The 22,791-nt window shown below is 38.9% G+C and overlaps 1 protein-coding gene across 4 annotated transcripts in view; it reads left to right on the top strand.

Annotated features, from left to right (window-relative positions):
- Positions 1 to 22,791, top strand: part of LOC124645328 (potassium voltage-gated channel protein Shaker) — a 301,935-nt gene that overhangs the window by 247,684 nt on the left and 31,460 nt on the right. The window contains exon 1 of one of the 4 annotated variants that reach the window (XM_047185131.1): positions 11,085 to 11,820. The exons of the other annotated variants lie outside the window; for them this stretch is intronic. The gene's annotated coding sequence lies outside the window, so the exon portion shown is untranslated. Of the gene's footprint in view, positions 1 to 11,084; positions 11,821 to 22,791 lie in introns of those variants that run through there. 4 annotated transcript variants of the gene reach the window in all.

The following is a 22,791-nucleotide window of genomic DNA, read 5'->3' as shown; positions in this document are numbered from 1 at the left end:
CATTAGATCATTTTTTTTATATTACATATCAAAGACAAAATCTATAAACACTTCTTGCGCAGAAATGTTTACAAAAATATATTTTCTTATTTTCATATCTTCTTCTTCCGAGCCTTTTTCCCAAACTATGTTGGGGTCGGCTTCCAGTCTTTCTTATTTTCATATGTATGTAAATAAATCATATCTACATAATAATTAAAATAACCAACTTATTTAAGAAACTAAATGACTGGCCCACTTCTTGATCGATCAACGCTCGTCTGAAATCGTTGCGCCTAGAAACATGACATTTCACTCATATGCTCCCTAAATGACGTAAGTGAACACGTACTTAAAATAATGCAAGGATAAGTGCGGGAAGATGTTATTAATGTGTGTCTGATATAATGTCTGATATGAAATGCGATATTTATAAATACAAGTCACATACTGAAATCTATCTTAATTTTTAGAGAAAAGAAAATATTTATGTTCAACATTAAATAAAGCCCTTTTCTGCCTTTTATAGTATTATGACAATTATGTTTTAATAGCAAAGCGACCTTGGTTACATCTGTACAATTTGTAAAACAAAAGAACTCTGAATTATTCAATAGTAAGTCCAACCTTTTGAATGGACGCAGAGTAAAACAGTAAAACTCGTTACACCGCCATCTAGCGGCGAATAGCGGAACTAACAAAAGCGGAGGTTTTCCGCTTACAGTTTCAGTTTGGCGCTCTAGCGGCAAACCGGGGAAATACAGCTGAACAGTGCTACTTATAAATAACGCTCTATATACGTGCTATCCAAAAAATAATGATGATTTAGTTTTCAAGCATTTACACATTTATTTGACAAAGTATAAACACTATTTGAAATAACTTGTATTGCGCTGCTTTGGAAAATTTACAGGTAACACTGTGTAAGCTCAGTTTCCACGTAGTTATGAAAATTTCCGATAGGTGTCGCCTCAAAACGTGGTTTCCTCTACTCGATGTAGATGGCGTAATGCGAAACTAAGTTTGTTCTGCACTGTTCTGTTAGGTGATCTTCACACTGCCCCGCATCACGCTGCATCTTGCGTGTCGACGCACCTACGCGCGTTCCTGCGGGAGTGCAGATCTGCATCATCGTGCGGGTTTTTCACGCACTCACGCGCGTAGGTGCGTTTAGTAGATTCACGCACGGCGGCTTCCATTTTCAAATATACATGTCACGCCCATTCAAAATCACGCGCGGCAATGCGGGATTCAGTGTGCCATACCTTGCGTCTCGCCCCGCACCTACGCGCGGGGGTGCGTGTTTCTCCGCATGTATGTGCGTGATAATCGCCTTAGGCGATTATCACACTGCCCCGCATGATGCAGCGTAGTGCGTGGATGCGTTTTTTTCCGTTGTATGGAAATATCTCCGTTTGTATGGAAAACACGCATAGTCCAACACACTGAAAATGCATCCACGCGCGTTCATGCGGGAGTGCAGATCTGCATCATCGTGCGGGTTTTTCACGCACTCACGTGCGTATGTGCGTTTTGTAAATTCACGCACAGCGAGTTCCATTTTCAAATATACACGTCACGCCCATTCAAAATCACGCGCGGCATTGCGGGATTCAGTGTGCCATACCTTGCGTCTCGCCCCGCACCTACGCGCGGGGGTGCGTGTTTCTCCGCATGTATGTGCGTGATCCGCATGAACGCGCGTGGATGCATTTTCAGTGTGTTGGACTATGCGTGTTTTCCATACAAACGGAGATATTTCCATACAACGGAAAAAAACGCATCCACGCACTACGCTGCATCATGCGGGGCAGTGTGATAATCGCCTATGTTTATTCTCTTCTCACTAGTTTTTATCTTTAGGTGATCTTCACACTGCCCCGCATCACGCTGCATCTTGCTTGTCGACGCACCTACGCGCGTTCCTGCGGGAGTGCAGATCTGCATCATCGTGCGGGTTTTTCACGCACTCACGCGCGTAGGTGCGTTTTGTAAATTCACGCACAGCGAGTTCCATTTTCAAATATACACGTGTGTGATAATCGCCTAAGGCGATTATCACACTGCCCCGCATGATGCAGCGTAGTGCGTGGATGCGTTTTTTTCCGTTGTATGGAAATATCTCCGTTTGTATGGAAAACACGCATAGTCCAACACACTGAAAATGCATCCACGCGCGTTCATGCGGATCACGCACATACATGCGGAGAAACACGCACCCCCGCGCGTAGGTGCGGGGCGAGACGCAAGGTATGGCACACTGAATCCCGCAATGCCGCGCGTGATTTTGAATGGGCGTGACGTGTATATTTGAAAATGGAACTCGCTGTGCGTGAATTTACAAAACGCACCTACGCGCGTGAGTGCGTGAAAAACCCGCACGATGATGCAGATCTGCACTCCCGCAGGAACGCGCGTAGGTGCGTCGACACGCAAGATGCAGCGTGATGCGGGGCAGTGTGAAGATCACCTTAAAATCACGCGCGGCATTGCGGGATTCAGTGTGCCATACCTTGCGTCTCGCCCCGCACCTACGCGCGGGGGTGCGTGTTTCTCCGCATGTATGTGCGTGATCCGCATGAACGCGCGTGGATGCATTTTCAGTGTGTTGGACTATGCGTGTTTTCCATACAAACGGAGATATTTCCATACAACGGAAAAAAAACGCATCCACGCACTACGCTGCATCATGCGGGGCAGTGTGATAATCGCCTTACTTCCTCCGTGGGTCTGCAATCATTTTCAATGAGATTTCTTAGGCTTAATTTTAGGTTTTAATCTGGTTGTTATGTATCAATAATATTTTTTATTCTTGTCTCTGACAGATTTAGATAGCAAAAAGTAAACACACAACTGCCAGGATATAAGCTAATACTTCGGAGGACGTTTCCTCATTCTTCACACGGGTACATATGTGTAGATACTCCACAAATCCCTTGTGACTTAGAATGTAATATACATTTTCGAATCTCAGACACGCGGTGTCGTGGTTTGGGATGTCCTCGACTAGCCATTTTGTATGGTCACATACGTTAGCTTAGCGGAACGAGGATCTATACTCGTAAGGATATAAGGATAATTTTAGTTTTCAACTGTAGAACCGGCTTCTACTCTTACCAGATGCAGCTGAGTCCCAGTGTTTAACACACAGTAACTAGTGTATGTGCCCTCGTATTCCAATTTTTCTGGTCAACACGACGCCCTTTGATGTTCTTTGCTGACTTTGAGGCTTCTGACAACCTGTAACCTGAACAAATGACAGCCAGGGCCTAGATTTTAACGTGCCTTCCGAAACAGGGAGGAACTCGCTATGACATAGGTGGTTACCCATCCACAGACTGATCGCACCGAACGCTGCTTAGCATTTGATCTTTTATTATTTATAGCAGTTAGCTACTTATATACGAGCTCCATCGGTAGTCAGCATTAGAAAAATGTAAGTAGTAAATCACCAAATGTTTATAGACTTCCCATTTGTTCAGTAACAGATTTATATTAATAGGTATTACAATGCAGTACTGCAACGATCTTAATTAATTGCCGCAATACGGATAACCAATTGATCCAACTGTACGGACGATCGCTGTACCAAACTTCACAATGAGCCTTGTTTGCTACGGTATTGCTACGCCGTAGCAACGTAGCAAATCAGCTCACTTAGAAACTGCCTATGTAACGTGGAATATACGTTACAAACGGCATTATATTTTTTAAATTTTTAAAGAGTTAACACAAGAAAACAATAGTTCCGAAATCATTGAAAACAAATAAAAATTACTTAAACATACCTCTAAAGACATACAAATGTATGTTTAAGTGAGTTAGCTAATGTTTCTTATTTTATATGGTCTAGAATAAAAGTAAGGTAAAAGTAATCTAAATGGGGTAATCTAAAAGTAATCTAAAGTGGTAAAAATAACCTATCTACAACATCTTGATCCCATTGTTTCAAAAATGAAGACTACAGAACATAATAATTAAATAACAATTGTCGGTACACCCCACATTTAATACTTTGTTCAGTTGCTGAAATCCGCAATTGTTAATTGATTGGCAATGCCTTGAAATGCTGCATCAAATCCCTTCGTTCTCCAAAGAGCCATCTCTAGTTCATTAAATATTTATGAATACTTCTTATAATCAATAGACTGATCTCGCAGCAACGTCATCTTCGTTTTGATTAATCCCATCGACCTGGCATTTAACGATGGGCGTAGGCCTTCCTTAAATAAGACGGAAATCAAAAATGCCTGCACTTTTTCACAACAAATGTCAAAGTCAATAATCGATGGAAATATTTGCAAAAGTTATGTGCACATTGATCAAAGGACACGAGTGTCCATGCATTCAAGCAAGCGATTGAATGCCGGCAATGCCGCACAGGATCAAAATCGCGCAAAATAATTCGAGCTTAGCGGGAATTCTAGGCGGCGTGGCGCCTCGCCTGCCAAGGTTGGGTAGGGGGTGCAAGCGGGAGGCTCACCCACCCCGCGCTTTCGGGAATGATACAGCAGTGCGACGCCGTCACATGGAGAGGGCAGACGCGTTGACGCCAGCCTTCTTTATAGGTCAGTAGGGACCCTCCTACAGCCAGGACACTAATGATGCCAACAATTTAATCGCCTGTATGTTTAGCTGATTAACTATCATAATACGCTGTTAGACGTAATATGAATATTTGAACAGCTACATCATTTGCATAGATAAATAAAACTATGGTAAACTGTCTTCTAATTTAAGCAACGATATGGTAATACTATAAAAATGTTATGTTTCTGTTATAGGTCGTAGGCGTTATCTGTAGGGTGATTTGAAATTATTTCAATGATCATCTGTAGCCAATTAACTAAATACCAACTTACAAATTAACTTTGCATAAGATATCTTGATTGTACCTCTAAATGAGGGTATATATGTACATATGACACCAAATTTCGGTCCAAGTTTTCCTTAAATTATATTGAAATCCAATACATTGATAACATTTTAAACTAAGCGATCCACGACCCGACAAATTCACTAATTTACTGCATAAATTAATTTAATGAGCTCGTTAAAAATGTATTCAATGATTATTTTTTCATCGAAAATTCCGCGGAAAACTATATTATGAAAGCACTGAAATTGTGTAAGCTACAATAAATGACATTATCACTGTTGGCCATCTTTAGTGGACATTATTACCAGATGTCATGTTACCGTTTGTAACGAGCGATAACGCTTCCACTGAAACATGTGAAAATGTGAAACATACCTTCTTATATTTTATGATTAACTAGCTTCTGCCCGCGGTTTCACCCGCGTCCCGGATGGTAACAAAAACTATCCTATGTATGTCCTTCTCCAGGGTCTAAGCTCCTCTAATTTTCAGCTTAAACGGTTCAGCTATTCCTGGGTCATAAAATGTGTAACTAATATAACACGATTTTCTTTTATATCTCTATATAAATATTACTTACATTATAAACCGACATATCCATGTGGTAAGATAAGATCTCGAATTCAAGAAAAAAAAAATACTATACTATTTTAGTTTTTTTTTTATATACTTATACATTTTCGACTTTTCGTTACTCATTTGACTGGGTGCGTAAACGTAGAAATCCTGTAGTAATAATAGACATTATAGGGTAATAAATACACATGGTTACACAAGTATATCGCACAAGTAATTACGGAGTACGCGCGTGCCAAGCGGAACACCGCATTAACTTCCAAGTTGGCATCACCTCTTACCGTGTTGACGCATTCTGCGTAAAGTCGTTCGAGTACGAACTTAGCATTCAAGTTGTTTACAAGTATAAGATATAACAAATCTGTACATATACAACGTTTAAGAGAAATTTCCGTAACTTTTTTTATAATACGTAATCATTATTTATGTAAATACAGTTCACACAAAACAAAATGAAAAAACTAAGCAAGGATTATCTGTTTACATACTCGCCCGCATAATTAACTTTTTGATCACACAGATTTCGAACAACAAAAGCCTAAAGTCACGGTAATTCTGACTTTATTGTTAAATAAGCAATATTTTTTATATCCTTATTAAAATAACTGATTTAGCCCCAAAAATGAAAAATCAAATGCTACAATATACAATAATAGTACATCCTCAGTTTGACCATAAATATACCAAATAAACAATACATTCTTAGATACTTAATACATCAAAAGGAAAATAAACATACATAAGTGCAAAGAAATACATGGAAAGCTCACGAATGCAGTTTCATTAGCCTTTCGGACGCGACTGCCTGGAAAAAATAACAAGCACTCGGCTGCTTCTAGTTTATTTGATCTAGATAACTTTGTTATATAGGAACCTTTTGTTTTAGACTAAGATTAAAGCACTGTTTCGTTTTTAACTGTATATATAACCGTGGTATTTGAAACACGAAATGTAGAAGCACAATATCAATTTTACTTTACTTGAAGATTCATTCATTACCCTATCTAATTTGGTAAAAAAAAATATGTATCACTTGGGTTTATACATTTTTTAAAGGCCTCCTCTTAAATGCCAATACCCCAAACCTTATCTACAAATACTCTGTCGTCTATATTAATATGACATTTAACCAAGCCGCTACGCAACCCGTGGTCCTTCATTACCACTTTGGTGGTACAAAGCGGACAAAGTCCCATTTTTCGTGGAAAATAGGGCATTCCTCGTCGCGATGACGTCACAGCTTGCAGCAGTGCGCTACTACAGCTGTGTCACGATTCAATAGCGCCGAATTAGTGATGCTTGACAATCGTCACTATTGTACTATTGTTCATATTTAAAAAAAGAACAAAAAAAATTTTGAGTTGCATTTGTTTTTTACGTGTGTATAGGCGTAGGGATCACTAGTATTTATTTTCTTGTAATATCTTATTTGGTTGCGCGTAATAGGTACGATAAACCGCAGACTCGTATATAAAAATACGGTTAGTTTAGTTTTTATTTAAGTTACTTGCTAGTTATTACTTACCGTTACCGTAGGTTTGCACTGAAAATGGTTTAATAATTAAGTCAGAGATATAACTCAGGTTTTACTGGAAGTAATCAAGTTGATTGGAGATGGTCCGTGAAGTTCAGCATAAAGTGTAGGTAAGCGGTAGAAAGTAAAATTACTTTTAGGAAAATGCATAAAGTAAGAAATAAATGCCCAATGCATATCTTTATTTTACTATCAGAATGACTTTGAACTTGAAAATTCCTGTAAAAGATTCATAATATTTGGAAACCAATAGCATTAAAGTAATACCAGTAAAACGGTCTTGTAAAAGTTCTTACATTGTATAAAGTAGATAACTACTAAACGAGATTCTGCTTACTAATAAATTACAGACTAAAGATATGAAGCAAAATATGTAAAATACTCTAGCAAGTTCCATTTTTACCAATCATAAAATTAAATCTAGGGAAAATGGCAGTCGCCGTCAGCCACACAATAAGAGTCTCTCATCTCGCTTTCATAGCGCAGATACTGTCATGGGAGGGTTAAAACAAGCGGTAGATGGCCGACACTGACGACATAAAGCCTGTGTTTGCACTACCTTCGTTCGATAAAAGCCTTCAAAGAACGGTCTAAGCTCGCTCAGATTGCATGCTGCAATGTTAGCAAGCGGCTCGGTACCTTGTAAAGTCAAGTAGAATTATGAGCCGTGGTGAGAATTAGTGCTAGTCTTTTTAATATGATAAAAAGTTGTGTATAGAATTATGAAACCATTTTAAAATTGATATAGGAGAATTATAAAATATCTTTCCATATATTAAAATAAAGGAGGATTACTGTGAGCACAAAATTATTCTTTAAGAATACGATTGGTTTCATGAATCTCAGATCTTAATCCAACATCACTGCCTATGTACTTTTCAAATGAGCTATGCCTTTGAAATCAGCTTCTTCAGTGTTCCAGAATGCAAAGGCGATTAATCTCCATAACATTATAAGTTATGTATGTCACGAGGCGAGCATCCCGCGGATGCGCTTCTACCTGCGCTCGATGGATTCCGGAATACTTCCCTCCGCGTCATATCCCATCTTCGCTACTACACATGTTGAATACGACCTTTACACGAGCCATCTAAGGATACAAGTATTGCGTCCTGACATTGTGAAGGTTAATTGCTTCCTGTTCATTCAGGAATGGCCTTTCATTACCTCGTTCTCTTCAGGTTGCAAACCTTTGTTAGTTACGTTCGAGAAACGGTATTTTGTTGCAATAGTTTAATTAGCTCTTAGAAAACAATTCACTAGAAAATACCTTCTTTAAATCGGCGGACTTTAAGCGTAGTGTAACTTTTTTTTATAAAAAAAAACATAGGGATTTTTTTAATTTACTACAAATAATTGGCACGGTACCAAACCTATTTACTATTTAAAGCAGGTTATAACTACATCCTTTAAATAGAAATAGCAAATAAGTAAACATTACAGTCACAGTTCTAAGTACACAGTAGAAGTAAAAACCCTATGGTTTGTTCGAAATTGTTACTGAATACTCACACAGATGTTTTGCTTGGGTCAAACCGCAATACCCGACTCTAGCTAAATTGCACCGTGGTCTAACCCCGGGCATAGGGCTGTTCCCCCTCTTTGTCACCGAGCTGAGGTTGTATATATCTTCGTAAGTATTCAACCTCATTTCTGTCTTCAGCATACCAAATGGTTAGAACACGAGGTCGGAGGCCAGCTAAAAATAATTTAAAGTGTTGTGCTACCTAGTTCAGTAGCTACTGGATTTTCAGGTTAGTGTCGACTAAATCATTATATTTGATGAGCATTGCTGTGAATCTCAATGTGTGATTATACAATCAAATTGGATGTAGTAGACGAACAGTTTCCCGTGAATTCTGCCGATTCCCGAGGGAAATACTTTTCGTAGCCGGTAAAATACCCCATAGCAGTTTCTTGGGTTAAACTTATCTCCATACAAAATTCTATTTCAAATTGTTTATCAGCCGCTTATACATATATATATATTATTATAGCTATAGCCGCTTATAGCTATAAAAACTCATCTAAAACGAAACTTACCTTTAAATTTATACTTAGAATTGAAGTAAGATTAATTTTATAAGTTTTATATCATTAAGGTAGGGATTAAAATACTTGGAGCAAAAGTATTCGTTAATAGTTCTATGTTTTAAGGGACCTTCGTTTTATTTATAGAGAGGCAAAAACACAAAAATATAAATCACAAAAATAATACAATAAATAAAAGAAACCCGCAACCCAAAATTTCATCCCTGAATGGGCATTGCAATATTTCCACGTACGAAAGCATTGATCCGATCCTGCGTAATCCTGAGTAGCACTGACACACTTAAGTCCAGCCTAGTGGCCTACATACCGAACAGAACGGCAACATCACTTTATTCACTCCCATTTCAAAAGTCAGCTGTTTTTTATTGATTACTGTTACTTACAACTGTAATTATTTAATACAACTTTATAAAAGTAAAAGAACTTTTAAATGGAGAATAAAATTTTCCATAAGAACTATAAAAAAAATGCTGCAATATTTTAGTTGTGAAATAGGATTCCATAAGACGTATTCAGGTACACAGTGAAGAGGCATTCCATTTGTCTATTCTCCTCGTGTATTGTGCATCGCGCACGCGCAAAGATATGAGCGCATATTTTGAATTCCGCAGCGGTCAATATTATATAGACTCCGTATCTTTGCAGCTCACCTTTGAATTTTCTTTGCTGTGTTTATCATGGAAATAAATGGGAATAGGAGATTGAGGCGCACCCGTGGAACGTCGTCCAATAAAGTATTGGTTCCCGATATGGAAAATGATATTACGAGCGTGGTACGAAGGTGTAAAGGTCAGCCAACAATCACGTTACCCTGAATTATTTGTTTCATCAGATTGATCGGTTGCTTCACACTGTGAAAATTATTGAAAGTATAAGAAAGTACCTTTACGTGGACGGTTTGCAACTTTTAATCAAATTGTTTTTGTGTTAAAATATAATTCTTCTAATACTATGTGTATTAGAACTATTTATGACTATAGTCCCGGAAAGTTGTTAGATACATCGACCTTATGACAATAAAATTCAGACGTACCCTGGATTAAAAAGCCTTATTATCGGAAATGGGTCATTTCTTCATTGCCAAATACTAAAATACGACCAAGCTGCAATAGATAAACCTGAATTAATAATCTTACAGACAAATCGATATTTATAACAGTAGGACTTCTAAATCTGGAGTTTATTTCTTCTTTAAAAGTGTAACATAGAAGTCAAACAAGAAGAACTCTCTAAACAGTTCAGCTGGCGAACAAGCAAATTGTCTTTATTATTTATACTTTTTCTAACATTTGCATATTCGATTCGACTCGCCAACTGCGTCTGTTAAAAACAAATTGCAGTTTGTATTTTTTAAAGTCAGCGTACATACTCGTACTAACCAAAAGTTTACCTATTTTACCGCTTGGTTATATATGGCTCACTCTACATGAAGGTCGGCTACTTGGCTCAAGTTGCACTCGGCAGCCGTAGCAACCTTTGATCTAGATAAGTGAGTGAATCGGCGGCGACCAGTCTGCCACGGCGCTGCACCGCCACTCGAGCCAGCGCATACGTGCAGCGAGCAGCCGGCACCACGCGCCCGCCGCAACCAGCCCACGCTGGCCCCGACCTAGCCACGCAAACGGAACTTGCAGCCCATGTAAATCCCTATTATGTAACTACTTCAGCTTTCCATAACAATCATGCTTCTCATCAGTTGTTTATTATTACCAAGTCTATAAATCCGCGATGTAGTGGAACGCAGCCCTAAATAGTTGACTTGTGCGGAGACTCGTCTACGACAAACATCAGAAAGTGAATTAAATTCCAGCCAGAAGTAATAAGGGCAAGGAAAGCGAATGTTTTCTAGGAAGTGGTGTAGGGGGTTGCGTGTGTCGGTGCGGCGGTACGGCGGTGCGGCGGTGCAGGCGTGCAGCGGCGCGGCGTGACGCGCGAGTGGCAGGCGCGGGCCGCGCCGTGCGCTGCGGTGGTTGGCGGGCGGTGTCGATACGCGTGCGGCGCGGGGCGCGGGGGCCGGGAGCGCGGGGCGCGCCGGGACCACGCACGCGCGCCTGCTCCAGTACTCTGCCGCCGCGCCACGGTGATACACTCGTTGGCCCGTGCCTTGCGACCGCCACGCGGATCTCCGTCGAGACATGACTCGCCGCACCCGGTGAGGTGCCTCCGCACGCGTCCCGAATACGCATTACGTAAGGAACCGTCGCCGACGACGCTCCGCCGACAGCGGTAGCCATACCATACATATCCAAAATATATATCGAATCGTTCTCACATAATCATCGTAATATTAGTTAACGTTAGTCGTCCATCGACAGCGATAAAATTCGCGCGGCAGAACGCGCGCTCGTAGCGAGGAAAATTCGGCGGTAAAGTTGCGCAGGTCGCGAGTGGTGCGCGGTGCTTGAGGCAGCCCGGCCGTACGGGCGTGCCGCAGTGTCGGCGGACGGCGCGATGCGACCGCGGACCCGCGCACCGCTCTAAACACATTATGAAGAGCGCTGCGACCCAGGATCGGGCGTAGCGCAGGAGCGAGGCGAGAGGCGCGAAGCCGAAGCGCGGGCATGGCTCGCGAGTAAGGTGGCGGCCGCGGCGCGCGCCACGAGCCGGCCGGGGGGCGCCGCGGGCCAGCCGGCTTCTCCGCCGCGTCCCCGCTGCAGCGCACCAGCTCCGAGCCGATGACACATTGTCGTTGAGCAGCCACCATTGCTCGCATAGAGTTGGTCGAGAAATGGGGGCTGACGCCTGTCCTCAGGCCGAGGCAGGAATGCCCCCGGGCCCCAGAGGAAGGCGGAGACCAAAGGTACGTATCGCAAGTAGAATGTAGCGTCCCAATATCGGTGTAGAGTGTTGTAATGTACGGGGGCGTCAGCTAGTCAGCGGTCGTAAAGCGGTTTGCGGTGAGGATGTGTCCTGTTGACGTCACAATACATGTGCGCTGGTTGCGCCAGCGGCATGCGGCAGGCACTCGGCGCGAACAGCGTCGCCTGCACGCGCCGCCGCACGCATGTCGCTCCGCGCCGCAATGGCTTACTTCGACATGTGCTGGTGAGTGAGCTGGCCTCGCCGGCTCTGCTGGTCTGCAGCTGCCGCTACTAACTTCTAACACTGAGCTGATGTCTGGTGAGTGTAGTCGCAACATTTTTGTTAACACCCGCATTACATCCATCCTACATTTCTCACGTTTCAGACTTCCACAGATTCAAAACGTAGATTAATCAGCCGCAGGAATCAGGATGTCAAAATCACCATCGAAATGTCTCATATTTGTATCGGTTCAGTTCCCCGTACAACTTTTTTTGTATTGATGGACATTACTCACTGTGGCATTACTTACTGGACATCCAAGTCTATAGACGATCTCTGGGAGCTGTAAAAATATCTATGATTGAGGTCGTAAACGTAACGCGCTGGATGCTGCAAACCCGCCGCACTCTGCGTGATTATGTTCGAATTACAGCTCTCAATCGGGATCAATAAAGATATTATAATAACATGCATGAGTCATGATCACTACGCCGCGTATCGTTGAACCAGTCATCGGAAATGATTGAGCTAATGCGCCATGCATCACTGTGATCCTTTGTTGATGTCTCTGAAGCGTCGGCGGCCAACAAAACGTACCGCAACTTACGCCGACACCACAGTTTTCATCATTGGCATGGATAAAACTCTCTAAACTCCAGCAGACGAATAAATGCAGACGTTGAAATATAGGTCATAAAATAGGTTTAGTAGACAATAAATTTTTCAATCACGTTGATATATGTATATGGATTACTTTATAGTGAACTCGCACAAATCTATTCTCATTAATCTTTAGTTGTCGATACTCATTTAACGATCTGGAAATACTGCCTCAATCGTTAAAAACAATAACAATATTTACTTAAGATTATGAAGTTGATATTCAGGTTGGCGTGTATCTAAAAGTCAATAAATTGTCCGATTGGCATTCGAGGCTCCCCAACGAGCCGGCATTATCACTGCGGCTGCATTATTCCAGCCGGGATTACCGCATGTGGGAACCGCTCTGCGCTGATCCCCCTCTTGCTTCGCTCGCTATTTCCTTTGATTCCGTTCTAAAGCTGACTTCAACGTAGTAGGTCTTACGAATGTTCTGCCACGTCGACTGTCCTTGCATTTATTATTATAACATATTCACTAGTACTAGTAATATTTCATATACATCTTGTAGATGGCCTCGATAACATGTGTTTTGGAAAAAGGTTGATGTTCTATTGACGCGGACTGCGGGATGATTTGCGGAATTTCAATCGCGTATTATAATCGATAGAAGCTTCCGTTATTTTGTTGATAGAAGTTATTACAGGGGTTAAAGAACGTTCTCTGATATTGCGGATAGCACGCCGAGAGGAATATGGAGACTAATGTAAACGTTTCAGAATATGTTGATTGATACTGCGTATATTGCGGCGGATCGCTAACAATATGTAACAAACGTTTTTGTTGTATATGTTGATGATAGTTGGAAGTTAATTTGATGAATGATCACTCGAGCTTCTACCTGTGTCCGACACAGAAAGATTATAAACTCAATATGCTGAGATATCTACGTCCACGCGTACCTTCTAAAAGCAAAGTATTCAGTTTGTATTGAGGATATTGAAAAAAAGAACTAACGAGTTAAAATTATTCAGACCTGGTCGACCAGTACAAAGCAATAACAGGGTACTTAGGTATATCTTAAGAATTCTCCCCTTTAGATAATCTCTGTTTAGAGCCAGACACTCGTTGTCGAAACCAGTTCCATCCACAATTGCACAGAACAAAAGTATTGATTCTTTGCGAAGTAATAAAATCACGAAAAGGAGACGACATATCACCCTCTTTCTCATGAGAATTGCAAGAGACAAATAAAATCCGTTTTATAAGGACTTACTTGACGTGGGGACCCTCCTCGTGAAGTTTCATTACAGTTACAGACATTATGATCAAGATGCTTGGAAGCTATATCTCGCGACTCGGAAGACATCGCCCAGTATGTATTGTAACACTCTAAACGCAAAAAGAGAAATCTTGAGAAGTGTTGCGTTTAAAATTGATAAAGTACTTCTTCAGTAACGTAGAATTAATGATTCCAAAAATAGGAACTTAATCTTTAGCTACGATAAAATCGATTATTCAGACTAGGCAAAAAATTGGCACATTAGACGTAGTTTATATCAGTGATAAATAAATATCAAAACATATTCTATTCATTACAGTAAATCTCTCGAGGTAGAAACACTAGTACAGATGTTAAATCACACACACAATCAAACATACTTACCGTATCTTAACATCAAGACCCATTTACCGGAATTGCGGAATTGCGGTTATCCTCAATATTACATAACGCTCCCCACATTGTCCTACATTCAAACCAAACATAGCTAAGACGGTAGTTGGAGTAGTAAATTGCTCCTTTACACTCGATTCCGCTTGCAAGCTCCTTTAGACAAGGACATGAGACCGCTAACTCAATAACATAGAATTCTTTAATCTGTACTTGAGCATACTATATAGTTCTCGTTGTATAAAAAGGTAAACATAGTTCATCTTAATCGCGACTTTTGGGGCGTGAACTCTTTTTGCCTGATGTTATTCGCGTTTAAAAGAAGTGGTTTTACAATAATTGTAATTAGTGACGTAAACAAGTAAAATGATCCTTCTGACCCTTACATTTGTGTTATATTTTGCTTTATACTAAGGCCAGTTACCTCCCACCCTTTACTATCAGTTTATCTGCACTGCGCCTCGGGTCCGTCTTATTCTAATATTTTTCGTTTGAATATTACCCACTGTGTTCGTTCGTAGACTATGCAGTGCCAAATGGCGTAGTAGGTATTATCCAAAGCGAAGTGCTTTTATATTTTTTTAATAGTGCACATTGATATCTTTTATCTAAAAGATTCTTTTAATATCAATGAAACCGCAGCTGCATTCCGGAAATAGATGACCGAGCAAATTGTATTACCTTCTGCGGATTTTGATTTAATTTAGTCCGACTACGTCAGTAGACTACATTAGATTACGCAGTAGAGGAGCAACTTTGTTCAATCAGTTTAAAATCCTTAATACAATTTAAATTCGCGGAGTGGAAATATAAAATTCAATATAGTGTCGTGTGCTCTTTCTGCTTGCTTTCTACTCAATGTTGTTTGTGGAGTTATTTAATAACGTGAAATAGTGTTAGTTAAACGTAACACGTCATGAAGCACGACACATTTATTTGCATATAAAAGTAGGGTGTTCTAGCTAACTTTATTGTAAACGCAATAGTGTGGACATATTGAGTAGAACGTTTCGCCGTATTCATCACATTTGTGGTCTTGCTTTCATGTCTGTGAGGAAATGGCGGCGTGCGGAACCTCGTGTGGGTGTCACACGAGGCAAAGACCACGTCTCCTGCACTACATCCTTCCACTATCTACATCCTTTAATGGATTAGTCTGTGTGAGGATTTCCCTCGCTAACAACTCAAAGGAATAGAGGTTAAGCATTCTGACTCGTGCAGAGAAGCTCTTAGACATTGACCTTTACATTGCGAGACGCATTTACTTTATTACTTCGTGTTAATTACAGTACATTAAATGTTCAGTGCATCTTATTTAGAGATTTGGTCAAAATTATGCTAGTGCTTGCATTCGCAATTACATCTATTGAGATGTATGAGGTTGCCAAATTTCAATTTAGTTTTATAGCATAGCTTCAAAAAGGAAGTTTTTTGACACGATTTTATTGATCCATAATTGTTAAACTTCCTATATAACGTATCCTAACTACTTAAGGACGACAAATTATGTTGCATAATTAGCGTTCAATATAGGTGACTTGAGCAAACAGGGAAGTACGTGTGAAATTTGCCCCGAGTCTGCAGATAGTTTGTTCGCATCCTTGCAGTTTAAGTTATCAGAGTCTCGAAGCTAGAATAACTTATTAACTTACACGTACCAGCAACCTTAGAGGCTGCGTTATCTAGTTTCTCTCCGAGAGGTAGCAGCTGTGAGATGATTAGCCAATCAGCTGTTTTGCCACCGCTTAAGCTGGCTTAGCCTGAGAGTAAGCCACGGACGCGATAAGTGCCTTTGTGAATACTAAATTTTATATATTTCAGGATTTGTTCGATTCAAAGTAAATAATATAAATTAACTTAAAGATTGTTTACATTACACTACAACAATGAACTACTGTGCTGGAATTCACGATGTGCGTATTTTAAACGTGTCTAAACTCACCTTTAATACAGTTTTAATTTCCCGAATCGGCAAGTTACGTCAATAACCCTTAACCTAGAAGACGAGGTGGGTTTAATTTGGGTCGATCGTGTCTCCTCTCGGCGTTGTCCCAACATTGCGAGGTCCTCGTCTTAATGAAGCCGACGTCATTAGTAGCTGCAAGATTAGCTATTACGTCCGCGAAATTACTAATTTGATGTTCATTACTCTAAATTGTGTACATGGTTTTTTTTCTTGACCTGGTTTTTGACTATAGTTGTTTGTTGTCTATATGATTTGTATAGGAATTTCGTACACAATATTCGGAACATTCTATTTTATTAAAGGGTGACATAAAAAACTACAAAAAATATTGTGAAATGTGGTCAAGTTTTATTATACAATATTTGAATAAAAATAACAGTATATTTACCCGGTACACAGTATGTTTACATCCTCAATCCTTTTGCAGAATAATCAGACACATTCTAACAACGATTTAAGACTCTTTGCTCTTGAAATGTCACGCATAGCTTGTATTCATACAAAACACAGTTATATTCTACTGTTAGCTGAATAAAATACGTGTTGAAACAATAATCCAGTAGTTTCTGAAAAAATACTGAATAAGTCTCTCGTTCGCGTAGTGCACATTAAACATTAATTCAATGATGTTCCTGATTGAAGTAGCATTAAAGTATTTACTGGATAAATTACCGGTGCTCTTGAACATACTGCCTGAGTAGTCTGTCTTACAGAGGTTGTGTTTAAGACTAGCTCGGCACAATAGTTCACTCAAAGAACGTCATTTCCTTTGTCTTTTAATCAGAACTGTAGGTAGGATAAGCAATGAGTGACTTCTTCAAAATTCTTTGACCATAATGTTCCAGAATTCTGATAGACATAGAAACAAACAAATATGTTAACAGTATCTAATTTTCGTCTCTGAACTGACCAAACACACATTTAAAGTAAAGCTGTCTGTTCTCGTGGTCAATCATCGCGGATTCTCAGCAGTGAGATCAAAGAACATCATCCTTTTTGTGGTCGGAAATATTCTATCTTGGGCAAAGTTTAGTATGTTTTTCAAAAATCTTCTCAATATTTCATAGTTTCGTAGGTAGTCCTTGTTATAAAGGTGTTGATAGTGCAAAGGTTAAACAGTATTCGTTCAAGCAGCTAGTTCTTAAAACTCATATTAGTTTTAACACAATATACTGATACTATCGATCACAATAAGAACAATTCCTAACTCCACATTCCAAAAGTTACCGTACTTCTTCAAGGGCAAGCAAGACTATGATGGATCATAACATGTGGAGAAAAAATAACTTAAACGTAAAATATTACTTTAAACTGAACTTCCGTTTCTTGGGAAAACACATTACAGTTTCAAGGAAATGAAAATCACTCATTGCACTCGACGGAGGAACAAATTCAACAGAAATATTTAAATTATTGACAACGTTAGAGATGAGTAGGAAACGGCGTGACGTTAACTGACATCATTGGCGGGATTTACAAAAAGATTAATGGACTGGCGATATGATGGTCTCAACTGACATACAAATATTTCAATAATCTTTAAAGGATATGTTAAGAAAGGGGCTTAGTTTTGCATGTTAAGACGTTGAAAATATTTGGTTCTGTTGGGTTTTGGTGGAAGTGGGCTACTATAATCCTAAGAAATTAGGCCAAAGACGAATGCATACGCATATACAGCTAATCCTACAGCGTCCCGAAATGCTTTTTCCATGGGCTATATCCTAACTTAGGTATGAATAATGTGAGTTTGATTTGTGAGTTAAATAATCATATTAAATTACTGACAATTGTCCTTATTTTTATGCCGAAGAATTTGAGATAAAATTCCTGTACAATTATCTGTGTATCACATCCGCTACGCGAATATAAACAACGTAATTAACATTCAAAATGGTTATTTAGACGCTAATCTCTGAACAACTGAAATGATTTTAGTGAAACCTTGAAAACACACCGGGTACCCGACCGACATTGAACAAAAGCGCGCAAGCGTGGTTAATCTAAATGTGTCGCGAAGAACGCTCGTCACACACTGCACTCCCAAATTAACTGTGTACGTAACACGGCAATGTATGTTGATCTTGACAACACTAACCGACAGCGCCCTAATTTTGAATTTCGGACAGCAATTCCGAGCGTTTTTTCGAGAATTGGTATTTTTCTTCTGGTGGCTCTTCACTGCTGGAGATTAGCCGACAGCTCAGCGAGTTTTTTCTTATCTTGTCACAAACAAAATAGGTCTTCATTGCTGATAACACTTGAGATCTCCATCCATACGCGAGATCGTCTGCCTTCCACGCCACCCTTAACACTCGTTCCATCCATCATTATATGCTGCTACAGTTATTACCTGGTTGTCATTTTTCAGTTCATGACCAAACAGGAATCTTGTTGCATAGATGGTCTGCAATCATGGTATAAGACATACAATAAAAGTTAAGTGGAGAATTTTAAGTTACGAATCTAAAACTTCATCATCCTAGTGTTTAGTCATATATAACTAAATACTTTATTTTTCATGTCTTAATGAAATTACTAAGATCGCTAGCGTGAGCTAGTTTAAGTCGCACAAGCTAAAGTAATTTTATTGTATTGTTGTGCACTGCGACATTAATCGTAATTGAAAACTAGTCTAATGAAACTGATTAAATTAAATTGCCTAGATATTCTATATAGTTCAGCATACACGCATACGATTTCGTACCTTTTATATGTTAGTTGTATGAACTGAATGCGAATATACGTTTGTGTGTGTGAACATTCGCCATGCATATTGTTTGTGCGGCGTCATCATCGCACTTCTTGGATAGAGTGAAGTCGGCCAAAATCATACGATGCCACCTTGAAGTCCTTAAGTCTACTGTTTATGTAACCCTGAGCGAATATCGCTCGAAATTATGTCACGTACTTCTCAATTGTACTACAGATAGCGTTCAAGCATCGGTGCTTGTTCTAATAAAATAGTATTTGCCATCCCGACGGTTAGAGAAGGATTTTAGTAACATATTTTTCCGAGACTGTATTTCAAAATGGTATTTTTTTTTATTCTTATAAGGGCTTGGGTTTATCACTAAGTGACACAATTTTGAATTCGTTATAAACATTCAATATTTTAGTATGTTCTAGTACAAAATCATCGCAGTTACTAACATTGTTGCTAGACCATCATAGAAATAAACACTTTTCTTCTTACACTACTGTAACACCGTTAAGAACAAGACATATTTTGTTGGAATTGAAAAATATTGTGCAGTATTTTAATTTACTGAATTCAAATTGCGCCATTAAATACGTTTGCAAATATGTGTAAGACGTAATGTGCATGTCAGAGAGATCTCTAATCGAAAAAATCTTGTTGCTAAGCTTGCTAAAACATTTCCGTTTTCACGGAAAGTTTGGTGAGTTTTGTCACTGTGACCGATGCCTACGCATGAGTTTCTATTTATTATGATTTACCAAAGCGTACCACGCTCAACACTCGCCTATTATTAGCACAACCTTATTTTAGAGGCTGGCTGGAACTCTGTTAATGCTCAAACGCACAAACATACGTTAAGTGGGAAATACTGGTCTTCGCACAATATTATGTCGTCGGAATTTTGAATATATCAACTATTTTTAACCATGAGTGTATTTTAAACAGCGTGTTTAAATACGTTCCCGAGATTGCATAACGATGCAAATGTACGTAGTTGTTTACGTGTTTATTCATCAAGATGTTTATGCTGATCTTAGTCTCGGACTGAGCTTAGTAGCCCAATATTATCATCAGTCAAAAAACCCCAGTATTCATGTTTGTCATACTAGTAATAATAAAGTGCATTTGCTAATTAGCGCGACCACCACACAGAATTGAGTGGATATATGTTTGTTTTGCAGGCGGACTCAATGCGCCGGCAAACTGTTGTTCCAATCGAAATTTACGTTTCGTACAGCATACACTTGTTATGTACTATTTATTGCTCTATTAAATTGCACTCAGAAACATGTAATGAGCACAATTGTTCATTATTCGTGACAAATTGCAGCACTTCAACTCACATATACTTGATGCGAGATTTGTGCGACAGTGTGACCTTTATATCCTGTAAAGTACTCTCTTTCAGTCCATTTATGTAGAATTTTGGCAATACGAGCAGACTTCCTCTCAAACAATTTCATGTTTCACGAAAAGTTTCAAAAAAATATTTCCCTAAACAAACGCAGCTCCATTAAACACATAAAACGTTTCAATGAATCGTAGTAGATGAAATAAAAAAGTTCTGGCATAGGGCAATAACAGGTTTTTTTAATCGTTGGTAGTTGTTCCAATCTGTTCCAACCTTTCACATTCATACAGAAACTGTGTGCAAACTAAATTGAAATGGACTATGGCAATTTTGGCGCACCGCTCCTACGATCGATGGATACTCACACTTCCGTCGTAATTACCCATCCTGCCTCGACTTCGTACTTCACGACAATTAGGTTAATTTGACATAAAATTACTCCGTTTCGTCAAACCCAGTTTTTATTCGTCGTAAATCATTTTAATCATTGAGCTCATAAGTTTATATTGAATTTATGTTTTCGTGCATCTTAATGGTTTAATGTAAAAGTTTTGGCTGATATGCTTAAAAGAATGTTCCATATATCAACTGTCACACAAAGATAATTATAATAATATGCCTACACATGATTTAGTTCAGTAACTGGAGCCTTCCTCATTTGAAAACTAAGGAAATATATTTTTTATTAGGTACTAAGTACAATTTGATCAAACGCCATAGTGATTTTTTGTGTTAATTTAAGAAATGTGTTTTAAAAAGTCCATGTCAGATTACCTTTATAAAAATCACTAAGTATATGTACGTATCAGTAATGGTGTTAAGTGCTTCTAAGTTACAAGTTACAACATTAATAAAAAATACACCTCACCTAAAAACAAATCACAGAATATATTTTCTTAGGTGAAATTCCACTAATTAATACATTATTTGGGTAATAACAGGTGTAATATTAATTATGCAATCGAACGTAGCATGCAGTCTGACATCACATCCTTCACGTCACATTAAAAATGTAAGTTAATAAATCAATGCTAAAACAAAAATAGCGCTTCCCTTACCACTGTATCGATACCGATGAAAATGCTAATAAATTCGGGGTATATTTAAGCTGAAGCAACGCTAAAATAGGCCTAACTTAAAATATGAGACGTCTAGCCTATTTGGGAAGTGAAAATAATGTTTTAATAACAAATAAAATAAAGTAGAATTTTACGTAGTATCGATTTGATACTCAAATATGGAAACGACAAGGTAAGTTCGAGAATGTATTGATAAATGCGTGGTAGAGGCAGTGTAAGTGGCAGGCTGCAGCGCTGGCGGCGCCGGGGGTCGGGGTGGTTGCATCGCTCTCAGTGGCTCGAGGGCTGTTAGTCCATCGCGATCTCTCCGCAAGTTAACACCGTCCCAACCATGATGGAAATGGCGACTTATTGCCATTTCTTCCGTGGTGCTCGGGATTCGGACACCGACAATGAAGACCCAGATGAGGAAAACTCGTAAGTTCGGATTAGGACTGTTTTAATTATTACGTAAAAAACTGTCAAATGATTACATGAAAGTTAATAAAATATTTACTTGTTTTTTTTTTTTACTTCTCTTATCTATCTTGATTTTTCGTTGACCGATTTGCAAAATAAAATCATTTAATGATGAATGTACTTTTTTACCTAGAATGCACTTTTGGTGAAAGTTGATTTTATTTATAGAATTTTTCTTTTGTCGTTTATACACAAAAATATTTTCAAGAACACTGTTTTTTTTTTTAGTTTTATAAGCTTTCATTACGAACGTTAAACAGAGACGTAATTACAAAGGAAACATTAACTACGGAAATAAGCAAAAGCGAAAAGTACAAGTTTTAATGATAACTTCTAACACTTTGTTTGAAGTCGGCTGGGAAAGTGCAATCAAAACATAAAATATTCTGTTTTATTTGAGTGTCTGCAAAGGTCAAGTGTGGAAGATACTTGACAATTTCCAGTATCGATAAGTGGTCAATTTACAAACAAAGTGTCGCTGAATACTGAATTCATAAATTTAATTACTTCGCTTCCATTAATTTATTGAAAAGTTGACATTGAATTTATATTAAGTATTCGTGGTCCATGGTGAAAGCTGTAGTCATAGTTTGTGAGTTTTTGTTTGTTGTGATAAAAAGCTTCGAGTTCGGAGAATATTTATATTGTTTGCAGTGTCTCAAAACAATAAATTTAGGTACGTGTTGAACTAAAACAATGGCCGAACAAAGTAACAAAAATTTCAAAAATCATTTAATTCTTAAATTGTATCAGGTAAGCAAACGAGCATTATCTAAATAGATTGCAGTGTCCCTCCCGCGACGCCAACATCGATTTTATACGATCGAGACGTTTGGTGCATTTGTTTTATTTCTCGGCAATAGGTATTTATTTGTTTAGTGAAAATAGACGGAACTGCCAAGAAGGGCTCTGTTTTAAATTA

Source organism: Helicoverpa zea, chromosome 31, assembly GCF_022581195.2.
Source record: "Helicoverpa zea isolate HzStark_Cry1AcR chromosome 31, ilHelZeax1.1, whole genome shotgun sequence".
Classification (NCBI taxonomy): Eukaryota; Metazoa; Arthropoda; class Insecta; order Lepidoptera; family Noctuidae; genus Helicoverpa; species Helicoverpa zea.
This window is presented reverse-complemented; position numbering and strand designations above follow the sequence as displayed.